The 7,003-nt window shown below is 38.4% G+C and overlaps 1 pseudogene; it reads right to left on the bottom strand.

The window, feature by feature from the left end:
• Window positions 1–706: 706 nt before the first annotated feature.
• On the bottom strand, window positions 707–1,496 carry LOC118006172 (annotated as a pseudogene).
• Window positions 1,497–7,003: the final 5,507 nt, after the last annotated feature.

Raw genomic sequence — 7,003 nt, 5'->3', positions numbered from 1 at the left:
AATCAGCAACTACATTTTACTTAATAGTGAATTTTGAACATTGGCTTTTTGAGTTGGAATTAAAACAGGAATGATCACTATCACCACTTCTGTTCTACATTGTACTGGAGGTACCAGTCAGTGCTATAAGGCAAGAAGAATAAAAGAAACAAAAGGCAGGCCCCTGGGTGACCCAGTCAGTGAATCATCTGCCTTCCGCTCAGGTCATGATCCCGGGGTCCTGGGATCAAGCCCCGCATGGGGCTCCCTGCTCAGCAGGGAGTCTGCTTCTCCCTCCTGCTCTGATCATGTGCACTCTCTGTCAAATAAATTTTTAAAAACTTTAAAAAAGAAACAAAAGGTAAAAGAAAAAGTAAAAATACTTTTTTTGGAAAAGAAAAAGTTGTCATTATTTGCAGATAATATGATTATGTATGTAAAAAATCCAAATGAATGTACAAACTATTAGGATTAATAAGCACAGTTACTGGAAACAACTTCAATATCTTTTTATCTCCTTTCAGGGTACACTTTTTCAATAAATGTTTTACCAAACAAAATTAAAAAAAAAAAAAAGAAGTGCATGTGGAACTGGAGGTAGTTTGAAAGTAAACATAACAGAAATCCAAACCTGTTATGGTGAGAATGGCAACTCTCTTGAACTCAAGAAAGAATGAAATGCCAATGACAGTGAAACTTCTTTTTCTAACCCTAAGCAGAAAGGTCCCTAGTACCAGCAGTTTCTGGCATTCACACACAAACCCAGAAAAGCTACCTATTATTATATAAAACAAAAGCCAATTATAGTGTGGAAAGTACAAATCGCCAAAAACCAGAAGTCAATAGAAGAAAAACTACTGGTTTACATGAGAGAAAGGAACTTCATTCTTAGCCGTCACTTGGTGAACGCGGCCACCACTGCCCACAGGACCTCATTGGTGTTGGCCTTCAGACATTCCACTTCAGGATCTAAGTCAAGGAGCTGCCGCACTCTCTTGGTGGCTAAATCATACTGCTCGTCCAGAAGGGGAGCGAAAGCATTCTCCAGGACATCGGAGGCGTGCGCTAGGTAAATGAGGGCCAGCAAGCGCTTGTCCATGCGGTGAGGGTCATTCACCCATTTGTCAAGAACAGCTTCCTGTACCTTCTTGATGAGGCGCTGCTTGATACTGTTGTTGTGAGGGGATGTGTCGTCATGTCAAAAAGTAGGAAGTTCTGTTTCTCTGTTGTCAATACGCGCTTCTCCACCAGATATTTAATCATTTTTGCTTTTTTTTTTTGTTTTTTAAAAAGATTTTATTTATCTGACAGAAAGAGAGAGCACAAGGGGTCGGGGAACAGCAGTCAGAGGGAGAGAGAGAAGCAGGCTCCCCACTGAGCAAGGAGCCTGATGTGGGGCTCCATCCCAGGACCCTGAGACATGACCTGAGCCAAAGGCAGACGCTTAACCAGCTGAGCCACCCAGGCACTCCTTGAATGTGTCTTAACTGATGATACAATTCTAAGAGATTCCACATCTCACCTAAATGAAAGTTTTTAAGAATCAGAGAATTTCAGCTTTATTTTTTCATACTCTTAATATCAATAGCAAAATGTGTTCATCGTAGCTGGTGTGTTTCTCGGGAAGTAGAATACAAAAAGTATTTTATGTCAGAGTCTGTATTCCCAGAATGTGAACATCTTGTGGGACAGGAATCATATTTCATTAATCTCTGTAGCCCCAGCACCAGGTGTATTTCCTGCAACATAGTACTTTGTTGGGGCACCTGGGTGGCTCAGTCGTTAAGCGTCTGCCTTCGGCTCAGGTCATGGTCCCGGGGTCCTGGGATCGAGCCCTGCATCGGGCTCCCTCCTCAGCGGGAAGCCTGCTTCTCCCTCTCCCACTCCCCCTGCTCGTGTTCCCTCTCTTGCTGTGTCTCTCTCTGTCAAATAAATAAATAAAATCTTAAAAAAACAACAACATAGTACTTTGTTCATTCTCTTTTAAAAATGTTTATTGACAAACTATTCCAATACACAAGTTAGAATAGATGATTTTTTTCCTTAGGCTCCCCCTTGGCTGTGAAAGTTCTTCAGACTCTCCTTGTTTTGAGGACTTTGACAATTTTGAGAAGCACTGGTCAGGTACTTTGGAATTGTCCCTCTATTGGGATTTGTCTGACGTTTTTCTCATGATCAGACTGGGATCATGGGTTTGGGGAAGGGAGACCACAAAGGTAAAGTGCCATTCTCCTCACATCATATGAAGGGTAGACAGTATGAACATGACTTATCACTGTTAACATTGACTTTGGTCACCTGGCTGAGGAAGTGTTTGGCAGGTTTCTCCATCACAAAGCTAATCTCCCCCTGTCCCTTTGCATTCTGGACTCTTGAAAGGAAGTCACTGCGTGGAACACACATTTAAGGAGTGGTGAGTTATACTGCACTTCCTTGAGGGCGAGGTATTTATATACATTTGAAATTGAAAGTTTTATTTGTCGTTACCAAATTAAGTGGAGATTCTCATTAAATATGCCTGGTTGAATAAGTATTCGTGACAAAAATGCTCTGAGAATGAGAGCAGAAGGATTTTTATAGAGGCACAAACCTAGGAGACTAGGAACGGAAACAATAGCTGTAACATTTGGGGCACTGCAAAGTAAATGGAAAAGTGGTCGATGGATAAATGATGCCAAGAAAGCTAAGCTCAATGGGCCAGTGGGTAAAGCAAAACCTACTTTACACTGCAAAACCCCCAGGCCCAGAAATGGGCAATAGTTAGCTGTGGAAATAGGCGAGAAAGAGAGATAATGGTAGGGCTAAAAATAGATTGTTTCAAATCTTTTTAGAAACTAGCATCTCCAGATCTTCTCATCTGCTCTGAGCAGCCAGCCTTGTAGAAGAGAATCAAACAAAAGGTCTCTGGACTCAGGTACACAAAGCACAGTCAGAGGAGGCAGGGATCTTGTACTGAAAACGGGGACATCAAAAAAGTGTATGTCCTAAAATTTGTGACATCTTAGCCTTCTCCTTCTTCTCAATTCCTGGAGCACCAGAAGTTAGGATTATATCCTCCAGCCAAGGCATGAGGAGAGTCATCTCTGGAAAATTCCACCAGTCCAAGAGAAAAGAATGAAAAACACGGACAAGAGAATTTCCTCAAAGAATTACAATGAAACCCCCACTGCGCCACCTCCCATCATGGAGAGTTTCCAAATAACTTTTTTGGCCTCTCTAAATATGAGCAAACTGCAAGGGAGTGCATTCATTTGGTAAACCCCTCTAAATGGTGAACCGTGGAGTTCAACATAAAATACTAAAATAACAAAAGGATGTTTACGATTACCCTAAAGTGGAAACAACCCAAATGTACAGTCAATGGGTGAATGACAAAATGGGGTACATTCACACAGTGGAATACATTTCAGCAATAAAAAAAGGAATGGACTGCTGATGTGCATTACAGCAAGGATGACCTTTAAACACAGCACGTGCAGTGACAGAAAGCAGACACAGAAGGTCTGATCTCGTACGATTCTATTTATATGAAATGTCTAGAAAAAGCAAATGTCTAGAGACAGCAGATTATTGGCTGATTGGGACTAGTTGGGAATGGAGATGAATTGCAAATGGGTCCATGAGATCTTTTGCGGGTGGTGGAAATATTCTAAAACTGGACTGTAGTGATGGTGGAATGAGTCAATGAATCAGTGAATGAGACACTTAAAATGAGTGAATTTAATGACATAAGAATGATATCCCAATTAAAAAAAAAAGAATGATATCCCAATAAACCTGTTTAAAAAAAGAAACTCAGAGAAACAAACTATGGAGGGAGAAGAAAAATAAAAAAAAGTCATTACTGTCCTCAGAGAAATAAGAGATGGTGTATATCCATCCAAGAGGAACAAGATAATAGTTTTTAAAAGAATACTTGGAGGAGAACGACAACAACAACACTAGAAAAATAAAAATTGGATGGCAGAAATGAAAAACTGAGTAGAAAAGTGGAAGACATGGTTAGGGAATCCAAAATGTAGAGCAAAATGGTGAGTAACTGGACAATAAGAAAGAAAACATAAGAAATTGGATGGTTGATTCAGGAGGCCTAACAGCTAAATGATAGGAGCTCCGGAAAGAGAGAGGGGAAAAGAATGGTGGAGAAAAGTATAAATAAATAAAATAACATAAAAGAATTTTCCAGAGCTGAAGAATATGAGCTTCTTCTCAGAAAGGCCCTTTGGGTATCCAGCCCATTGACTAAAAGACAAAAAACAAAAGCAAACAAAAACCCCCACCAACAATAAAACAACAACAACAAAAGATTCATTATCGTGAAATTTCAAACATTGGGAATAAACAGAGGACTCTAAAAGCCGCTGGTAGGAATGGAGGGGGTGGGGTAGAGGCAGGGGGATGGTGAGACAGATAACGAATAGAAGACTATGAATAAGAATGGCATCAAACTTCTCAAATGGGAGGTAGAAGATAATAGGGTTAGACCCTCAAATTTATTTTTAAGTTAATTTTTTAACCAAGAGTTCTATATTTAGCCAAACTCTCCATCAAGTGAAAGAGTAGAAAAGAGACAATTTAGACATGCAGAGCCTCAAAAAATGTACTTCCCAAACATCTTTCTTGGGAAGCTATTTGAGGATGTGCTCAAGTATGGATGAATGCAGGACACACACACCCACTCACACAAAAGGGCTCAACTTAGAAAAAGGATACAGGGATATGGAGATACATGGGGTTGAGGAGACAGGATCCAATGAAGACAAAGAGAATTCCTAGGGTGATGGCAAATGGAAGACCCAACAAAACAGGAGCCAAGTGCCCACAGAGGAACCATAAAATTTTGTATAAAATTGAATTGAGAGGCACTTTATAGAGCTGTTGAGGATGTGTGGCTATTTAGTCAGTTGTTCAAAGAAAATTAAGAAAATGTTTTAAAATGAGGTAATTATTAACTCCAGAAAAAAATAAGTTATGTAAGAAAGGATATGTAATCACTGTTTAAACCACATACAACATACACATGGTCAAAATTAGAGAACACTGAATATAGATTTAACAGATATTTGAGATATCATTTTATTGAGAAGATGATGGAAGGGAAAGGGGGATATAATTGAGCTAAAATCCTTATTATCTGTAATTGTATAAATCAACAGGTAAGTCTATTCAGATGAATCGATGGATAGCAGTATGTACATATTATTTAGAAATAAAGAAGAAAAATCAGAGAAAATAGCTAAAAAAATTGAAATTGTGTACTTAATGGATGATGGGATTGGAAGATGAACAGAAGGGATTGTTGTTTTGTAAAAATCACTTTTAGTAATATTTGATCTTTTATGCTATTCAAACATAATATGCTGATAAAAATAGAAGTGGATTTAATGATAATTATATTCATTTTATTGAAAGCAAAAAAATGTGTATTTGAAATTATATAATACCAAAAAATAGGAAACTTCAAATTATAGTATTAATACTCAATTTAATATGCATAATCATATGAATTAATACCAAAAGGAGATGTGATTTGGAAAATCCATTTTGCACTTTATGATTTGCTTTGTAGAATTGGATTTTTAAAATTGTGATAATTCATGAAGGGTTGAGGATTTGATTCCTGCTTTCTGAGGTTTATTAATATTTAAAAGTCTGTATTCGAAGCATAAAGAACTTTATCAAATTAAAGAGTGGCAAATCATTCCCCTTTGAAGAAAAGCATTATAATTTGCATTCAAATTCCTTTCTTATCTTTTAAAAAAAAGAGTAAAGACAGCATTGATTTTAGGCCTCATTATATTTACTACCCCAAGAGTTGGCAAATGGAAATTATACTCAAATGATGAATGTAATCCTGATTACTTTTCTTCTGGATTAAACATATGTGCACACACCCGTATTTAAATATTAAGAAATCAACAATTATTGTACCCATCTGCAGTCTGAGCCCAATGACGGAATAGCCTTCCTCGCTCCTATCCTCCTTCCTTCATACCCTCCCTTCCTTCTCTTCTCCTTCCCAAAGCATTTACTTTGTTACCAGTATGGGCTGGGTGTTGAGAACACAAAATATAATAAAATAGAATCTTTTCTACAGGGAAATTACAATCTGATGCCACTTTACACAACTAGCTATAAAACAATACAAAAAGGGAAAGAACAAAGTATTACAAGAATAGAGAGGAATCAGAATTTGCAGGGTGTCTGGACACAGACTATACTGGGAAAAACTCTCCAAAGAGGACACTCTCTTGCTTTGATTTGGGAGGTCAGACAAGCCCAGGAGAGAGCCTAATGCCCTCGGCGGAGGGAGGGGCAGGCACAAAGCATCCAAGGCCAAGGAAAGATACAGTGAAATGTACAAGTACCCAGTACCTCTGCCTCACAAGGTGATTAACTTCGGGTCCCTGGCCACTCATTCCCCTAAAGTCACCTGCACACACTGGGAGGAGAATAAGAAGCCTGAGGCTGTCGAGTTTGAACTGGACACGCCAGCTGGGGTGGAGGGCAGGGAGGGCTCTATAGAACAAGGAATGGCTGTTTCATTTCTAGCACAAAGAAGAATGCATTGTAAGCACATCTGAATAAAGGAGTGCTCTACAAAGAGTACTAAATTTGAAATTCTTGAACAAAAGGATTTTCCTCAAGTTCCAGACTATTCAGGTTAATGTGAGAAAAGACTTGACAATTTATGTGCAAATTGGACATGAGATGTTCTTTCATTTAATGATTATTTATTAGGTGCCTGCTATGGGCTGTTGTCAGTGTTCAAGACACTGGGAACAAAAAAAGTTCTTGTGTTTGTGACGTATTCTAGGAGCTTCTTTTTATTTACAGTTCATCTTTCTAGATTAAAAAAAAAATCATAGCCAGAAATCAACTTAAAAATTCACCAAAGCCAATTTACGGGATTTACTAACAGCATCGAAGATACTTCGATGCAAATGTGAGATGATTTTTAAAAATTTATTACAAGAAAATTTTACCATGGCCCTTAGTAATACAGAATTACAAAACGGAGGGC

Source organism: Mirounga leonina, unplaced genomic scaffold, assembly GCF_011800145.1.
Source record: "Mirounga leonina isolate KUSES-001 unplaced genomic scaffold, KU_Mleo_1.0 Mir_95, whole genome shotgun sequence".
Classification (NCBI taxonomy): Eukaryota; Metazoa; Chordata; class Mammalia; order Carnivora; family Phocidae; genus Mirounga; species Mirounga leonina.
This window is presented reverse-complemented; position numbering and strand designations above follow the sequence as displayed.